Source organism: Bos indicus x Bos taurus, chromosome 1 (genome assembly GCF_003369695.1).
Source record: "Bos indicus x Bos taurus breed Angus x Brahman F1 hybrid chromosome 1, Bos_hybrid_MaternalHap_v2.0, whole genome shotgun sequence".
Lineage (NCBI taxonomy): Eukaryota > Metazoa > Chordata > Mammalia > Artiodactyla > Bovidae > Bos > Bos indicus x Bos taurus.
The window spans coordinates 68,418,797-68,437,682 of NC_040076.1; the positions used below are offsets into that span (position 1 = coordinate 68,418,797).

Consider the following 18,886-nt stretch of genomic DNA (forward strand, 5'->3'; position numbering starts at 1 on the left):
TACTTTTAAGAGGAGTGAAAGGGGCTCTCTTATCAATTTTCTGGGAATAAAATTTAAATACATAATATCACTAGTAGGAACACCATGACTCTCAGTAACCTGTGAGTCTTACAGACAGTGTCTGATATAATAGTTTTGTGTCTTTTAAGAGCCTATACTGAAAATGTCTCTAGGTATTTTAAGTGATGAAATCAAGATACAAAACTATATAATTATGATCCTAGTTTATATAGTAAGTGTGCCAATATAGGTATAGCTGGAAAAACATTCACCATTAATAGTTTTTATTTCCAGGGGCAAGGATTATGATTAATTTTAATCTCTCTGTGTAAGTTTTCTGTGCTTTCCAATCTTTTATAATTTATAATCAGATGAAAATCAATACATATAATTTTAAAAGAGTGCATGACCCCTTTCTACAACAGAACTTTTAAACATCATTTAATCCAGAGTTTGGAAGAGATAGAAGTTTCTTGCACAACTTTTGGAGTTTCAAGGTTTCCTCTGCCCTTTCTGAGGACTCTTGACCCAGTGGCCAGGCAGCCTGAGTCTGACCCTAGCCTGGCCTGGGCCTGAGGTTTGGAGCACATGGACTGCAGAACCCCCTGCTCATATCCAAGTGAGAGGAAACAGCAGGTCAGGAGCCAGCTACTCTGTAAAGCCAAAGCCATGTGTTTTGGCCTCTGTGACCAGTGTTGGAAAGGTCTGGAGCATTTCATTTTTACTTGAGATTTTTTCTGCTCTGAGGTAGGAGATCTGCTTTGCATCCTGGCCTGGGTGCCTGTTTCAGGGAGGTAGGGGACTTGGGTCTGCCTAGATGTGTTTGAGTTTGAGGCACTTCACGGCATCCTTCAAGTTCAGGAAATGGAAAGCCTAAAAGGGCCCAGACAGTGCCCATTTACAAAACAAAACAGCATAACATGCCTTACCGCAGAAGCCCCCAGGTAGAGAAGGCTGACCTAGAGTCAGCCTAGTACCAGGCAGCCAAGCAGTAATGCTGCCTCACAGTTCATGCTCACAGAATTGTATGGTGTATTATTATTCTTAATTCATATGGAGGAAATGGAAGCTCAGAGAGGTACAGTGGCTTCCCTAAGATCACACTGCCAGTTGGAAAATAATTATTGAAGTACAGTTATTAAAATTCTTAAAGTATAGCAACTTAGGTACTTCTTTCAGTTCAGTTCAGTTCAGTCGCTCAGTCATGTCCGAATCTTTGCGACCCCATGAATTGCAGCACGCCAGGCCTCCCTGTCCATCACCAACTCCCGGAGTTCACTCAGACTCACATCCATTGAGTTGGTGATGCCATCAAGCCATCTCATCCTCTGTTGTCCCCTTCTCCTCCTGCCCCCAATCCCTCCCAGCATCATGATGTGGCCAAAGTACTGGAGTTTCAGCTTTAGCATCATTCCTTCCAAAGAAATCCCAGGGCTGATCTCCTTCAGAATGGACTGGTTGGATCTCCTTGCAGTCCAAGGGACTCTCAAGAGTCTTCTCCAACACCACAGTTCAAAAGCATCAATTCTTTGGTGCTCAGCCTTCTTCACAGTCCAACTCTTACATCCATACATGACCACAGGAAAAACCATAGCCTTGACTAGACGGACCTTTGTTGGCAAAGTAATGTCTCTGCTTTTCAATATGCTATCTAGGTTGGTCATAACTTTCCTTCCAAGGAGTAAGTGTCTTTTAATTTCATGGCTGCAGTCACCATCTGCAGTGATTTTGGAGCCCCAAAAAATAAAGTCTGACACTGTTTCCACTGTTTCCCCATCTATTTCCCATGAAGTGACGGGACCAGATGCTATGATCTTCATTTTCTGAGTGTTGAGCTTTAAGCCAACTTTTTCACTCTCCACTTTCACTTTCATCAAGAGGCTTTTTAGTTCCTCTTCACTTTCTGCCATAAGGGTGGTGTCATCTGCATATCTGAGGTTATTGATATTTCTCCCGGCAATCTTGATTCCAGCTTGTGTTTCTTTCAGTCCAGCGTTTCTCATGATGTACTCTGCATAGAAGTTAAATAAGCAGAGTGACAATATACAGCCTTGAAGTACTCCTTTTCCTATTTGGAACCAGTCTGTTGTTCCATGTCCAGTTCTAACTGTTGCTTCCTGACCTGCATACGGTGGATAAAAATAAAAGCATATTTTTTTTCCTATTGAAGTCTACGATCCCTGAATTCTGTATGTGGACTCTGTTAGGATCCATGCTCATGCCTTAAAGAGAAGTGTATTTGCTTGCATATTTGTGCACGTGTGTGTGTGTGTTTGTGTGTGTGTGCATGTGTGCGTGCAGAGGAGGCGAGGAGGAATATCAAAAAAACAACGGAGGGAGTGAAAGGCTGATAGGGAAAAGGCAGCCCAGGAATATTTTGATATTGAGTCAGTGGTGGAAATGCTGCTCAGGCTTGACCTAGCTGCCACAGAAATGTGCTGGGTGAGGGGCAGGGGAGAAAAATAATCCTTTTAAATTGCTTCAAGATTAATTTAAAATATCTGTGCAGAACTAAGTGCCTCAGCCCTTGACTTATTTGGTGTTTTGGAAAGAGGGTGAGGAGGATGGTGGTTTGGGTAAGAGTTATGTGAGCAGATCCACATCTAAACAAGGGCCTGAGGAAATAGTTACTGCATGAGCCATGTCTTAGCCTCCTCTCTGGTGGGAGGCTTGTTGGAGGCCTCTGACTCCAGATCTGGGAAGCTCTTGGCAATTGGAGGAGTCTGGTGATCACCCAGCTTCTATTTTTATAAAGGGGTGGACGCGGTCTCCTCTCTGGCCCTGTGGGTGACAGCTTGTTTCCCAGGCCTTCAATAATGGCAGCACTTCCCATTTGCCAGCTGGCCTTGAGAAGTGAAACCACCCCTCACCACCTTCCCCTGACCTCTGCAATGACCCCATGCATCCCTCATCTCGGGGGTGGCCATGAAGGAGCCATTTTCTCTGCCAATTAAACATTTAGGGAGGAGGGACTCTGTTTTACAGATAATTCATAAGGCAGGCCACCCATTCATTTAATAAACGTCTGCTGAGCAGCTGTCATGAGCCCAAAACAAGGCACTTGGATAAAGATGAGTGAGCCAGAATTTCTGTCTGTCAGCAGCAGGTTGTCATCAAGTCCTATTTATTACTACTTATGTCTGCTGTGTGCACCCCACTGTCCTAGGCACAGCCTCTGTGATTAAGGAGTTCTTAGAAAAGGGAAATATTGCAGCTCAGAAATGACAGGAAAGCCTTAATGAGCCATTTGTGGGAGGGCTGGGTAATTCAGAGGTGATTCGAGTAACACAGAACGCATCTTGCTGGAAGATGAGCACCACTGCCTGGGCCCTGTGCCCTCTGGTCTGTAACTAATGGGCCTGTCCTCCACTGTGTTCACAGAGCATGGTCCAGTCTCTCCTCATTAGCCAGGCACAGATTACGACTCTCTTTGCAGCCCTGTTTCATAGCTATTTGCCCCACTAGCTGCAGTGGATCCTGTGTGATGAAGATATCTGCCCTGCAATCACATCCCATTACTGGAGAGAAGGGAGGCCTCTTCCCCATTAGGGGACAGTTTGTAAGAGTCATTAAGTAGACTCATGGTAGATGCCTCCTTGGAAAAGAGAAGGGTGGGTACAGTTACAGCTCAGTGGAGTGTCTTCCTTAGCTCCCCACTTTTCCTGGGTGCCTAGGGTACATCTTAGAATGGTAGAATTGGAAGAGTTCTTGAGATACAAGAGTTTACCTTCCATGCACTATAGGAAACCCAGCCTTGTCATCTTGACACCCGCCATTGTGACCTCTTGCTGCCCATATATGTGCTGATGCTGATCATAGCTATCAGAGAATACCAGAGCTGCTGTACCGGATGCCTGCTGGAAGATTCCCTACAATCTTCCAGTCTTTGTAGGGAAAGGGAAGCTCTTAGAAGGGCTCTAGGGCAAAACTTGACTTAATTAATGGAGGAACCTTTTTCTATTTTGCTTCTGAATAAAGGAGGCTATACGATGTCTATCCAGGAGGCCCTCTAATCTTGTTCAAAGCCATTCTGGAAAGAAGGAATATATTTCCACTTCCTGTGAGAGTATCCCCCAAAGAATGAACAGAGCTATCCAGTGGGCTTCCAGTATTAGAATTGTGCTTATTATCAGTTTATACTGCATGTTGTATTTGTTTCATGTGGGACACACCCAAGACAAGGTATTTATCACCACACTTGGGAGGATATTTAGGTGCCTGCCTCCTCCATGACCAAGGCACCTGCCCAGATGAGGACCTCTCGTTTGCTTAGAGGAGCCTGACCTCAATGGCTGCCTTTACCATGCCACCTGTGGGAAAGCTCCCTTTGGAGAACCTAATTTTAAATTCGTTCCTTCATTTTCATCCTTGTGTGGTGAAATTCTATTCACACTCATGGGTGCCATGTCTGTGATGAAATAGAGTCTTGTGAGAGGGGGCTCTGACGCGGCCTGGGGTGCCACTTAGCACTTAGGAGATCTTAGGCACATCTTTAACTTCTGATCCCCAATTATGTTCCCAACAAAACAGAGATGAAGAATTTGGGCTATCTCAGTGTCTTTTGACTTTCTCTCTTGATTCCACATGATATTATTCATGTACAATCCTCTCTGTTTGTGAAAATGACCTTCACTGGGATAAAGAGGGTGGCGGGGCATGTGTGTGGTCACAGTAGTGAGAGTGGTGGTCAAAAGTAGCCTTGTAAAGGGGGTGTTTCACAATCCCCAGAGTGGTTGAGTAAAGACCCCTCTCCGCCCAACCCAAATGTGCTGACATTCCTTCTCCTTTGAGACTTGCCACACTGCATGGTGTCTAAGCCCCTTCACAGCTCAACAATTGTACAGTAATTTTTGCCTTTTTACTATTCATCCTCCCCTGTGTATCTTCAGTTGACTTTTCTCTCTTCAGGGTTATCATTTTGGTGATGATGGAAAATGAGAAAGAGAAGCTTTTCTCAGCAAATAGAATCATGATTTGTTGAGTTCTTTTCCTGATTAAAAAAAGAAAGCTCCCCAGGGTTGTTAGGAAAATTGAATGAGATGATATGTGTGGAGGCCCCAGCCCTGTGCCTAGCCCAGATCACTGCTCCCTTAACCTTGGCTTCCCTTCCTTCTCCTTGTGCTGTTTCAATCCTGGTTTACTTCTTAGTCATCAGGCACCTGCTGAGACCTCAAAGAGTGTGATCGATGCTACCTTTCAAATGAACTTGCTCCAAATAATTTTTAATGATCCCTAGTGGAATGAAGTTAAGAACTGAGTTTTGAGAGAAGTTGGCGATTATGATATAGGTTCATGAGGGTCCCCCAAGATCACTGCATTGTGTGGTGCCCCTGGATGAAGCAAAAGAGAGAAGCACCAGGTCAAATTGGGATCATATCTGATGAGTCAGGGTGGGGGAGCTGCCAAAGGGAAAGGTCTCTGGAAAAGTAGTGTCTGTCCTTGAAACAGCCACAGAGGACAGCAAGTCTCCTCAGGTGCAGGAGAGCACCCGTCCCCATGCACGAGCTACACCTGAGACACTTGTCACCTTCTGCCATGCGTTAGAGCAGAGAGCATATTTGTCATATTCTCTTACAGTCTTGCAGCCAGAGCTTCCTGCAGTTTATCCAAGAAATGTCTATGCATTCTTATATTCTCTGAGGTCTATGCAAACAAAATAATGTTTCTTTCATGTTAGTCACCCTGAGAAGATGGGTGAAGAGCATCACAGTGGGCAACACTAATACCCACTGGACAGAGTATCCACTGCTGTTTCCTGCCCTTTCCCTCTGAGGTACAAACACTTCTGTTCACTCCCCAGAGCCCAAAGCAGGACCCTAGATCTCACTGTGCCTGGGGTGACAAGGACCACTGGAGCCAGTGTGGAAGAAACGCAGTGCTCCTCCTCCCTGCCCCACACTTGGCTCACTGCCTCTTCTCTTGGCCACCTCTCCAACCCCACACGCCTTGAGCCAACAGTGTCATTCGTCAGACTGAAGTGCTATTGTTGTCATTATATGAAATCTTTTTTTGAATGTCGGTTTTTAAAGTGTTCTCACACCCCTGACCTTAGAGATTTTCTGGTCCAGCCCTTCCTTTTACATAGAAAACTTTGACCCAGAGCAGAGACCCACCCAGAGTCACGCAGTTGGTGGCTCCTCATTTGGTCTCCTGTCTGTCGGGGAGGGTGGGGGTGTGAATGTGAGCACCATTTTACTTGAGAAAGCTGAGATTTGGCAACGGTGGGAGGTGTGCCTGGGATAGTGTCAGGTAGGCAGTGGGAAGGTGGGCCCTCTGCTCTGTGGCTGGGCTTCCTCCCCCTCCCCAACACACACACACACACACACACACACGCACGCACGCACGCACCGCAATACCAATCTTGCCCTTGCCCTGCAGGAGAAAGAGTGCATAGGCCAGTAACCTAGGAGGTGGCTAGAGAGACTGGGGTGGAGTGGAGGCTGGTGGTCACCTGACCTGTGACCTTACCGCTGCTATGGTAAGAGGGCAAGCACTGGTTGGGCCTCTAGGGAGCATGTTGACAAGTTTCTGTGATTCCTTTGCTTGAGCCCTTGGTGTTGGGAGAGAGGCCTCCAAGAACTATGACCTTTGAGATAAAGTCTTTACTGGGTGGCTTGTAACTTCCTGCTGTTTTTGGAGAAAGGTTCCCGGTGCCCCTCGCTCCTGCCCTCCCTCCTGCTGAGGCCGTTCCACTGCCCCGCCCCGCTCCCACTGCCTGGGCTCAGGCTCAGGGCAAGGAAGTGTGTCTGTGTCCCACCCAACACAGGACATCGTGTCCTGTATTATTTCCAGCCTGTTGGTCCCGGGAATCTCTACTTCCTCTTTTTCATTTCCTCCCCTTGAACATTAGAAACATTAGATTCCAAAAATAATCCACGTCACAGTGTTTTGCAGAATGCCTGTGTGCGTGTTTTCTCCTGAAGCTGTTTTTCTCCTCCTTAAAACCTGGTCTCCCGCTCTGTCCTTCACTCTGCTTCATGCTCAGGACACCGCGTGCTCAGTGTGCGCTGAGGTGGCCAGGCCTGCATGGGAAGTGGGTGTGAAAAGCAGAGTGGAACAAGGAGTGGCGGGAACGCTGGGCACAGCAGGCTTGACTCCCCCCACCCTCCCAGGTCTCTTATGAGGGCTGGAAGTAGCCTGAATTGTCATATGTGTCATAGGTGGCCTCCCATTACATGTGGACCCCACAAGATGACCCTTCAGAACTGAGAACTGGGACACTATGCTAACAGTACTTTCCAGAATCTGGGTTGTTACTCTGAGTCTGTCTGCAGAGGAGCCTGGTTGGCTGCAGTCCATGGGGTCGCAAAGAGTCAGACACGACGGAGAGACTTCACTTTGACTTTTCACTTTCATGCATTGGAGAATGAAATGGCAACCCACTCCAGTGTTCTTGCCTGGAGAATCCCAGGGACGGGGGAGCCTGGTGGGCTGCCGTCTATGGGGTCGCACAGAGTCGGACACGACTGAAGCAACTTAGCAGTAGCAGCAGCAGCAGAAAAGAAGGACACTCATCAGAGATATAAACAGAAATTGTTTTCCAAGATTTCTTCTCAGGCATTTTACTTTGAAGAAGCCACTTTCCTCCCTTCACTTGACCTTCTGTCCTCCCTTCCCTTCACCTTCTGTCCTCCCTCCCCTTCACCTTCTGCCCTCCCTAAGCGCCCCTTCTGCTTCCTCTCCTGTTGGTGGCCCTTTTCTCGGTGCCCACACACCTCCTCTAGCCTGTTACCCCAGCCTTCTAGGATGCATTCATTCTCTCGGAACTGGTTGTTTCACTTCCCTTTTGTGGTCTTGTTTTGTGGTCTTGCTTCCTTCCTTGGGTGATTCCCTGTGTGGCTCAGGCCTCCCATGGAGGGCAGCATGCATAGGCCACCAGAAGACCCAGCCAAGGCTTCTAGAAAGAGCACTGGCATTACAATCACAAGAGACTTGGGTTTTGAATTGCAGCTTAGCCACTTGCTAGCTGATTGACTATCTGTGGCGAGTTTGCCCTCTCTGAGCAGTTTCTTTATCTGTAAAACGTAGATTTTTAATACGTGCTTTAGGGTTGTTGTATGGATTGTGGAAAATGTATCTGAAGCATCTAGTATGCCAGGAGCCCAGTAGGTGCTCAGCAGATGATAGGTTTATGGAGACCAATTGCAGCTGGGCCATCAAGAGTGGAAGAGGCTTGTGGGGTGGGGGGGCTTTCTTTCAGGGCATGGGAAGAAGGGCAGAGAGTACAGGGTCGTCCACAGCATGGGTACTGGAGCAGACAGTGGCCAGCATGTGGCAGCAAAACATAGAGGTGAGGTAGGGCCCTGGTGTCTGGGGAAGCTAGAGGAAGGAAGTTAGAAGTGTGTGCCCAGTTTGGCAGGATCTAAAACACTGTTGCTGAAGACAAGCCAATTAAATAAATGCCAGATACTGTACTGGGAACAGGCCATTGGAAGACGAACTGGAGTCAGGCTTTATTTACCACACTAGAGTGGGGAGGCACTGGCAAACAGCTGCTGCACAGGGAAAGCTGACCAAAGAACCTGTCACTGCTGTGGGAAGAGCATGAGGGAAACCTTCAGCCTGGGTTGGGGTGCAGGCCAGGGAAGAACATGAGCAAAGGCATGGCAGCCTCAGAGGCACAGAGTAGGTTCTGTCCAGTGTGGCTGCAGCTCAGGCTCGGCATGGGGAGGATGTGGGCTGTAGGCGGTGGGGAGGGCAGCAGAGGGAGGGGTGTCCTTGCCATGTCGATTACCTGGGGTCACAACAGGGGGTCAGAAATCTAGTCCCACCACTCCCTGAGTAACCAGGGACTGGAGGAAAGCTGCATTCTTGCCCTTTCTTGGTATAGAGAAAAAAGGGATGTTGGTTTCTTCCATGCAAATGGGTGGACTGACTTGTCTCACCTGAGAGAGGCACGTGTCCTGTTCTAAAGATTTCCCTGGGATACCCCTTGTCCCGAGGTGTCCGAGGAGGTGCAAACCAGAAGGTCCTAGAATGGAGAATGAGACTGGACTTGGGCCTTCAGCCTTGATGTCAGGAAAACCTCTTTTGTGCTTTGCACAGGCCCACCTCTCACACCTGTGTTTATACCGACCTCCCTCCTATCTGCCTATTGAAACCCTATCTTAGTTGAAGGCCTAGCTACTTTCCCCACTCTCCTCTGATGGAGGTGGTCTTTCTCTCCTCTGGGAAACTTTCCATAGTCTTTATCTATCAAATTGGCCCTGTTCCAATGCAGTGATATTACACATTCCCAGAGGTCAGGGCCAGTGTTTGAGATAACTGCGTTCCTCAGAGGCACTCAATAAGCTGCCTGATGGAACAAAACTTTTGTGAGTGCTCTGAGTTGGCACAAGAGCACCACCTACTGCTGAGTGGCTTCAAGAGATGTGACTCCAATTCTATTGCTTAAAAATTGGAATTAACAGGTTTCCTCTCACAATGGGCAGAAAGAGCTGGAGTTAGGGAAACCAATTCTTGTCCTTTTATACTAATCCAAATGTGAGCAGATGAATTGACAGGGAGAGAGGAAAGGAGAGGGGCTAGCCCTGGAGATAGTCTAAGGGAAAGAAAATAGGACATGGTGATTAATTGGAGGTCAAGGAGGAAGGAGGACTAAGGGAACCACCAGACTTTTATGTTAGGGCGTTAAGGTGGTGAAAAGAAAGCCCAAAAGCACTTTGGAAGGAGGATAAATGACTTACTTCAAATGTTGGTTTCTCTTAAGGCATGGAGAAGTCAAAGATGTGGTGATGAAGGTTATTGAAAACATTACCAGGAGTTATCTGGTTAGTGCATTTCTGCTCTGCTCTTAGGGACAGTGGCATTATCTAAACACAAGAATTTACCTTAGTCCTCTGAATGAGGTTGTTAAGGAAATGGAGGGTTTTGAAGATTGGGCTCTTCCTTCCTAAGTCTTTCCTGAGTTCCTATGGAGTATATTCTGCTAGGTGGGGTCTGGAAGCTGGAAGCGTGATAGAGCATCTTCTCCAGCAGGTACCTGAGCCTGGCTCCCTCGTGGTCTCCCACCTCTCAGCCTCATTGTTGCCATAGGAAGAGGGGAGAAGGGAAAAGGAGAGGGCTAGCTTTCTTCCTCTGCTCAGAGTCAAGCCCACCTAGTCCAGACCCCTTCCAGCATAGCACCTGCCCCCCTTTCTGGAACAGGGACTCCTGAAGGGGAGGCCACCTCCTCCTCAGTCCACGTAGAATTTTTTCCCCAGATGTGCAAGTAATTGCGACAGCTGATTTTAGGATGTGTGGGAGGACTGAGTGAGAACATCCAACAGACACTCCATTTTTGCAGTAACAATAATAGTTACCATTTACTGAGTGTATCTTATAGGCCAGGAACAAGCATTAGCTCATATAAATTAACTCGCCAGGGCCAGAACTCGGTTTATGCCTAAATTTAGCTCTGGGATAAAGTTGGGCACTATTTTCTCAGCTTGAATTAAATTGAGTTTGACCTCTTCAATTTTACATTTTGGGAAGTGAGTAAACATTCCCTCATGCTGTTCCTGAAAATATTTTATCATCATCTGTGGTTCAGATGGAAGGAATTTGGCCACTCAGAGTCAATATCCCAAGGCTACCCGGGCTGACTCCTGGCTTGGTTGGTCCTGTTTCTCCTCTGCTTGACTTGCTGGCTCCTGGGTGACCGTTCCTTCCCACAATGGGGTAGTGTGTGTGTTGCCAGGACTGCAGGAAATTTAGTCCATCCAGGCAAGCAGACTGGAAATAAAATGCAAAGAATAAAAACATTATTCAAATTCTGAAAATATTTATATTAATAATTGACTTGGTGAAACTTTTCATTACCTCACTTAGCATGAGAGGGCAAGTCTGAAGAGAATAGCCTTTTCAGGCCTAATAGGAGTGTGCTGATTTTCTAGGACAGTGTGTGACTCGAGCGTGGAGAGTTGTAGCCTGGGTTTCTTTAGTCAGAAAGCAGCTACCTGTGACTGGCAGCTTATCCTGTCTGGCAGGATAAGGAGGGGAAGAAAGTGGGAAGGAACTAGCACGTGTTCAGCATCTACTGTGTGCAGTGCACTGTGCCAGGCACCTTTTGTATGTCATCTGCATCTCCTCCTTTATATTTATCTTCTTCATCTCAGATGCTGAAGGGTTTTTAAGAAAAAGGAGAAGGGGAAGGAAGGAGGCAGGGGGCTGTGTGGGAGAGCCCTCGGTCATGGAGAAACCTGTAATGTGTTAGTTGATTTTTTGTGAGATCATGGTGGCTGCCTTGGACTCTTCTTTGCAATGAGATAAATGACTGTGTGTTGAGGGCTTCAGTGCAGAGACCCATTTAGGGTTAGAAGTGAATTCAACCTTATCAGTTTCCTTCAGTGGTTCCTCTCCACCACAAAATAAAGACCTACTTCTTCTGCATTTTGACCTTTGCCTTTTTTTCTATTTCTTAAATTTTTATTGAAGTATAGCTGATTTACAATGGTGTATTAGTTGCACCAGTGAATCAGTTATACATACACATATTTGTTGTTCTTGTTTAGTTGCCAAGTCATGTTCAGCTCTTTGCAACCCCATGGACTGTAGCCTGCCAGGATCCTGTGTCCATGGGACTTACCAGGCAAGAATACTGGAGTGGGTTGCCATTTCCTTCTCCAGGGCATGTACACTTTTCATAGTACTTTTCACAGTTAAAAGTGACAGACTATCAAATATATTTGCCTCCCTCACTAGACTCTGACCTTGATCTTTTCTCGTTAGTCTCTAATCCAATATCTGGAATACAGTGGGCGCTCAATAAGTGAAGAAAACAGTGTGCTAAGCATCCTGAGCATGTGACTGTTTATGTTGGGATGCTTTTGGCTACAAGAAACAGAAGACTGGACTCTGTTGTTATGTTCACCTTTTAATTCATTTTGTGCCTTTCCCTCCTATTTTCTTCAAGATGTTAATCATGGTTCTTTCAAAAGTCTTGTCTGCTAAATTATAGCCTAATCATCTCAGGTTCTGTTTCTATCGACTTTAATTTTTTTTATTCTTAGTCACTTTTCTCTCCTTCATAGGTTGAATAATCTACTGGTTGTTATAGATGACATATTGTTCAGCCTCTTGATTAGGTTGTTGCTGCTAAGTCACTTCAGTCGTTTCCGACTCTGTGCGACCCCATAGATGGCAGCCCACCAGGCTCCCCCATCCCTGGGATTCTCCAGGCAAGAACACTGGAGTGGGTTGCCATTTCCTTCTCCAATGCATGAAAGTGAAAAGTGAAAGTGAAGTTGCTCAGTCGTGTCCGACTCTTAATGACCCCATGGACTGCAGCCTACCAGGCTCCTCCTCCACCCATGGGATTTTCCAGGCAAGAGTACTGGAGTGGGTTGCCATTGCCTTCTCCACTTGATTAGGTTATCCTCCTCTAAATTTTGTTAAGTTTAGTTCTGGGATGCAGTTAAACTACAGATTGTGATCCTGTTGAGCCTTGGTTTAGGCTTTGCTATGACGTATCTACTTCCATCTTTTCTTTAATTCTAGGATATAGCCCATATTCTTAGGATGCAGTTCTTACTCTTACCAGTCTTGTCTTTTTGGGGTTCCAGTTGAGTGTCCAGAGTTCACCAAAGTCTCTTCATACTGTTTGATTTAGAACTCATAACATTTCCTCAGCACTGTAGCCCCTGATATTTCTCTTCAGTTTTCCACATACCACAGCTATTCTCTCCTGGACCTTCTGGAATCTCACCTTGCCTATGCACAGCTTAGGATTTGGCCAAGGACCTAAAGGAAATTTGGTGAAGATTTTTAGGTCTCATTTTCTTAGCTCCCTCCTCTCTAATTTCCTATCACCATAATTACCACCACCCTACCAGCCCCTAAGTCTAGTCTCTGTTGTATTACAGCCATTAAGACTGCTGCTCTCTGCTCAGCTCCTGTTGCTTGGCTTCATAGTTTGGAAAAGACACTCAGGGAGAAAGCCAGGGTGGGCCTGGGGCTTACTTGTATGTTTCCCTTCCATCAAGGATCAGTGGTTTATGTTGGTTGTTAACCAATGCTTTTAACTAGTGTACATGTGGTAGAGTTAAGTTCCCTACTAGCTACCCCATCAAAAACAGACTGTAAGTCTACATGAACTGTTTAGATAAAAATGCAAGTGCATCAGATTTACCTGCAGAGTTCCTGCTGAATCGGAATCTCAAGGATAGGGCCTAGGAAGCTATACTTTTTTAAGAAAACACTTTAGGTAGTTCTGAATGAAGGTTAGGTTTGTGGATTATGGTACATACTTGGGCAGTGAACTTGGAGGAAAGAGAAATCGGTATGGGCTCAGTTGGTCAAAGAAATCATTGAGAGGAAAGGAGACTTCTGGTACATTTTGAAGGGTGGAAGTAAATTGGATATTTGGGTATGGAAGGAGAGATGTGAACACATATGTAGGGGTGGCAATGAGCATGTGTGATTTATTTGCCTGGTGCTGAATAGAATATGGAAGGAAAGGATGCTTGATGCAGACAGTGGTGTGAAAGAACAGGGAGAAGGGCAGATATGGACCAGTTGGGCATGGAAGGGGGAGGTACTTTGCATGCCAGAATAAGGAGATTAGATTTTGAATTATAGATAATAGATAGCAACAATAATTTTGTTGGGGATTTTTTTTTTTTTTTTGGACTGAGGGAATGACAGGGTAAAAGTAGTGTATCAGAGCAGTGAGCCTGGTGGAGCAGATTGCTTTGTATAAAGAAGAAAACAGAGTCAGGGAAACCAGTAAGGGAGTAATTACAGTAATCTTTGCAGGAGGGGCTGAGCAGTGAGTATCCGTAGCAGTGGAAAGTGAAGGGTATATTTCAGAATGATTTGAAGAAAGACAATGCATTGACTTCAGGGGGGCAGGGTGACGATGTGGGGGATCAAGAGAAACTAAGAGTTTTCACAGAGCAGGCAGAGTAGTTTGAGATGCTGATGCTACAACAAGGGGGTATTCATACTGAATTCATGGGCACCAGGTGACTAGGAATAATCCAAAATTGTGTGCGTTTGGAAGACAATTGGATAGTAGTTTAAAAGCATGGAATTTGAAGTCATATAGACTTTGCTTTAATATGCACCCAGACTGTGCAACCTTGGCCAAATTATTTGATCTCTCAAACAGTTTCTTCTACAGAAAGGTGTGGTGATGGTGGTATCTAACTCAAAGGGCTGTTTTGAGGCTTGAAATAATGTGTGTAAAGCTCATTGTGCAGAGCCACATATTTCTTCTTGTCAGTTATCAGGGAAGTTGAGGTTAGAGAGCACCCTGGAACAGAGGAAATTAGGTTCAGATGGACACTAGATTCTGGATTTATCTCCATCACTTACAAGCTGTGTAATCTTGGGCAATTTACTTCAGCTCTTTGTACTGAGTTTTCACTATGTCAAAAGCGAAATTAACAATACCTTATTTTTGCCTTATTATAAAGACTACATAAGAAAGTCTGTGAAGGTAGTTGGCACAGGATGTGGCACATGAAACAGGAAATAATATTTGGGTTGTTGAAAATGTGAGCCTGAATGGATTTTCAAATGGACAAAGCCGATGAATAAAAGGCAGAGGGCTAAGGGTTGAGATGGTTCCAGTGAGGATGTGAAGGACATGAAGGACAGCCATAAAGGGGCAGCAGAGAATTAGGAGACAAGTTTAGATAAATCAGTGTACGATTGAAGAATTGGTGAGCTTTTGAAATTAGAGTGTTCTATTGTTTTTGTCATGCTGAGACTAGATGTGGTGTGTCAAGAGAGCCTGAGTCTGTGAAGCCCTGATTCTCCCGGGAGAAATTAGTGTTGGGTAGAGACTTGTGAGGATAAGGCAATGGCACCCCACTCCAGTACTCTTGCCTGGAGAATCCCATGGATGGAGGAGACTGGTAGGCTGCGGTCCATGGGGTCGCTAAGAGTCGGACACGACTGAGCGACTTCACTTTCACTTTTCACTTTCATGCATTGGAGAAGGAAATGGCAACCCACTCCAGTGTTTTTGCCTGGAGAATCCCAGGGACGGGGGAGCCTGGTAGGCTGCCGTCTATGGGGTCGCACAGAGTCAGACACAACTGAAGTGACTTAGCAGCAGCAGAGACTTGTGAAAACAGGAGGGAAAAGCGAATCATGCCTGCAGCCGGATGGCCTGCCTCTGTTAGAGGGTCAGAGCCAGTCGAAAGGACGGCAGAATTGACGGCACTGGATTTTAATGCAAGATCAAGGATAGGGTCAAGATCTCAGAAAGGAGGAGGCAGTCAGTTTTCATGGTGAGTGCAGACTTAGGAAAGCAGTAAAGGCAAAAGATATTACAAGCGGTTAAAGAGGAAGTGGATGGAGGAAAACAAAAGCAGCCAAGGGGCCAAATGTACGTCTGAAAGTTTGGTGAAAAAGAGAAGGGTAGACAGAAATGAAGCTTTGAGCATTTTGGAAGGTGGAGCAACAGGGTTAAGAATATCAACACTGGAACTAGGCCTCCTGAGTTTGAATCTTGGCTCTGCCACTTATTAGCTTTGTGACTTTGGGCAAGTTAATTAGCCTCTCTGTACCTTAGTCTCTCAATTTGTAGAATGGAGATGATAATATTGGGGGTTAGTATTGGAGAGATAATTAGGATGTTATTAAGAGAAGTAAATGAGTTATATGTTAATAATGCTTAGAGCTGTGCCTGGCACAAGGTGCTGTGCTGTGCTTAGTCGCTTAGTCATGTCCGACTCTTGGCGATCCCATGGACTGTAGCCCACCAGACTCCTCTGTCCGTGGGACATTCTCCAGGCAAGAATACTGGGATGGGTTGCCCTGCCCTCCTCCAGGGGATCTTCCCAACCCAGGGATCGAACCCAGGTCTCCCACATTGCAGGCGGATTCTTTACTGACTGAGCCACCAGGGAAGCCCAGGATGAGCATTTAGCAAATGTTAGTTGCTATTATTTTTGTTGCTACCATTATTACTGCTGATATTGAGAGAAGTTGAAAGTGAGAAAGGAGCCTGGGGAAAGGGAAGACAAAGAGAGACTATGTACACAGGATTTGGCTCTGCAATATGGATACCACACATACTAAGGAGTCTCCTTAGACTCCACTGAGCATTCACACTCAAAGACTGCTATGGGCCACCTTTGGTGCTGATCCACTCAGGACAATATAAGATGGGAGCTATGGTTTCCTTGCAGTGGGCCAATTCAGGTGCAAGGAGACAAGATCCATGGTGGGCAGCTGCAGAAGCTCTCACGGCTCAATAACCCATGTCTCACACGAGCCAGTATCTCTTATAGCAACTCTATTGACACAGCTTCCAGGGTTCTGGCAATGGACACACCCTTAGTTACAAGAGTCACCCTCTTCAGGGAAGATCAAGGAACATTATCCCCACCAGTTATTTATAGTTCATTGATAGTCTTTCCAATCCAGATTCAGTTTACCAGTTGGGAGAGTAGTTGTTTTTTTTAACCATAGGCAACATGATTTAGTAACATGTTGGCACATACTGTCTTTATCTGTTTCCAGGGAAACAGAACTAGGGTGTTAACTGAAGGTCAGATTAGCATGCTCAAGGGGAAAGGGTTTTATTAACTCCTTGCTCACAATGGGAGCAAACAGGGACATTTATCTGTTTTATAGAGAAACTGGGCAGTTCTAGATGTGAGTATCATGATGTGAGTTAGGATGTTAGATCTGAGATCTGGGAATTAGGGAATTGCGGGTCAGAGTGGGTAAGAAATATGCTAGAGCAGCAATAGCATGTCTGCAGGTCAGAGATACAGCCTGGCCTGTGATATTGTTTGGTGCCCTGACTGATTCCTGAGGCCAGTGCTGGGGTCTCCCAGGTAACCAGGCTGAGCCATCCTCTAAGAAGAGCTGGATTTATGGTGATAGATAAAATTGACTTCTTTCTTGTACCATATATACAGCTATGCCTGCTGTCATTCCAAAAGCCTAAAGAAGAACAGACAGGGCCCAGAACACCTTCTCCCCTTCAGTAGGTATTTATTAACTGTCTGTCAGGCACAAGTCCCAACTGCCTCCCTGTCTATAGACACCAGTGTAAAGACTATCTCCCAGAACCTTGAGCTCCTTATGGTCTGCAGGCCTGCAGGATACAGAAGAGGCAAGGTATCAAACTCCCTTCAGTAGGGAATTCTGGGGAACTACAAACTAGGTCCACATCTTGGGGTCCTTTACTTTTTCTTTCTCTATCCTGCTTTGGAAAAGCAGGAAAGCTCAATCCTAGATGAGCAGATAATTGAAAACAAAGACTGAAGGGTCTTAAGGATCCCTCAAGGACGATGCCATCAAAATTTTGCATTCATTATGTCAGCAAATCTGAAAGGCCCAGCAGTGGCCACAAGAGAAAGGTCAGTCCTCATCCCAATTCCCAAGAAGGGCAGTACCAAAGAATGTGCTAACCATCAGACATTTGCACTCATCTCCCATGCTAGAAAGGTCATGCTTAAAATCTTGCATGCTAGGCTTTAGCATTATGCGAACCAAGAACTTCCAGATGGCTAAGCTGGGTTTAGAAAAGGAAGAGGAACTAGAGATCAAATTGCCAACATTTGCTGAATTACAGAGAAAGCAAGAGAATTCCAGAAAAATATCTATCTCTGTTTCATCTACTACACTTAAAGCCTTTGACTGTGTGGATCATGACAAACTGTGGAAAGCATACCAGACCATCCTACCTGTCCCCTGAGAAACCTGTATGTGAGTCAAGAAGCAACAGTTAGAGCCCTGTATGGAGCAACTGATTGGTTCAAGATCGAGAAAGGAGTACGACAGGGCTGTCTGCTGTCACCCTGTTTGTTTAACCTATAGACTGAGCACATCATGAGAAATGCAGGCTGGATGAGTTACAAGCCAGAAACAAGATAAGTGGGAGAAACATCAACAACCTCAGATATGCAGATGATACCCCTGTAATGGCAGAAAGTGTAGAGGAACTAAAGAGCCTCTTAATGAGGGTGAAGGAGGAGAATGAAAGAGCTGGCTTAAGACTAAATATTAAAAAAAAGTAAAATCATGGCATCTGGCCCCATTACTTCATGGCAAATAGAAGGGGAAAAGGTAGAAGTAGTGACAGATTTCCTCTTCTTGGGCTCAAAAATCATTGTGGGCGGTGACTGCAGCCATGAAATCAGAAGAAGATTGCTTCTTGGCAGGAAAGCGATGACAAACCTAGACAGTGTGTTGAAAAGCAGAGATGTTACTCTGCCAACAAAGGTCTGTATAGTCAAGGCTATGGTCTTCCCAGTGGTCACATATGGTTGTGAGGGCTGGTCTGTAAAGAAGGCAGAATGCCAAAGAATTGATGCTTTCGAACTGTGGTGCTGGAAAAGACTCCTAAAAGTCCTTTGGACAACAAGGAGATCAAGCCAGTCAATCTTAAGGAAGATCAGCCCTGAATATTCACTGGAAGGACTGATGCTAAAGCTGAAGCTCCAGTATTTTGGTCATCTGATGAGCACAGATGACTCATTGGAAAAGTCGCTGATGCTGGGAAAGATCAAGGGCAGAAGGAGAAGAGGGCATCAGAGAATGAGATGGTGGACGGCATGAACACAAACTTGGGCAAACTCCGGGAGATGGTGAGAGATGGGGAGGCCTGGTGTGTTGCAGTCCATGGGGTCTCAAAGAGTCAGATAAGACTGGGCTGTTGAATAACAACAACAAGGGTCCTAGGCCAGAACACACACATGGGGTCTGTGTGTGTCCCTGTTTGCCTGAAGACATTTTCCCGGGGTCAGGCAGAGTTGTGAAAGCAGAGTTGTAAAGTGGGGAAATTTGCCCTTGGTTCTCTCCCACTCCCACTTTAGGGCCTGTCTCTTTTGGTCTAGGGCTCCTCTGCCACCCCATTTTAGGATCCCATCCCTAAGTCATGCTCACAAAGGGCCTTGCTTTCTTAATGAACTGTTTCTGTGTCCAGGATAAACCAATTTCA

At 45.8% G+C, this 18,886-nt stretch overlaps 1 protein-coding gene across 23 annotated transcripts in view; it reads left to right on the forward strand.

The window, feature by feature from the left end:
* Positions 1-18,886, forward strand: part of KALRN (kalirin RhoGEF kinase) — a 692,612-nt gene that overhangs the window by 248,199 nt on the left and 425,527 nt on the right. The gene's annotated exons all lie outside the window — the stretch shown is intronic.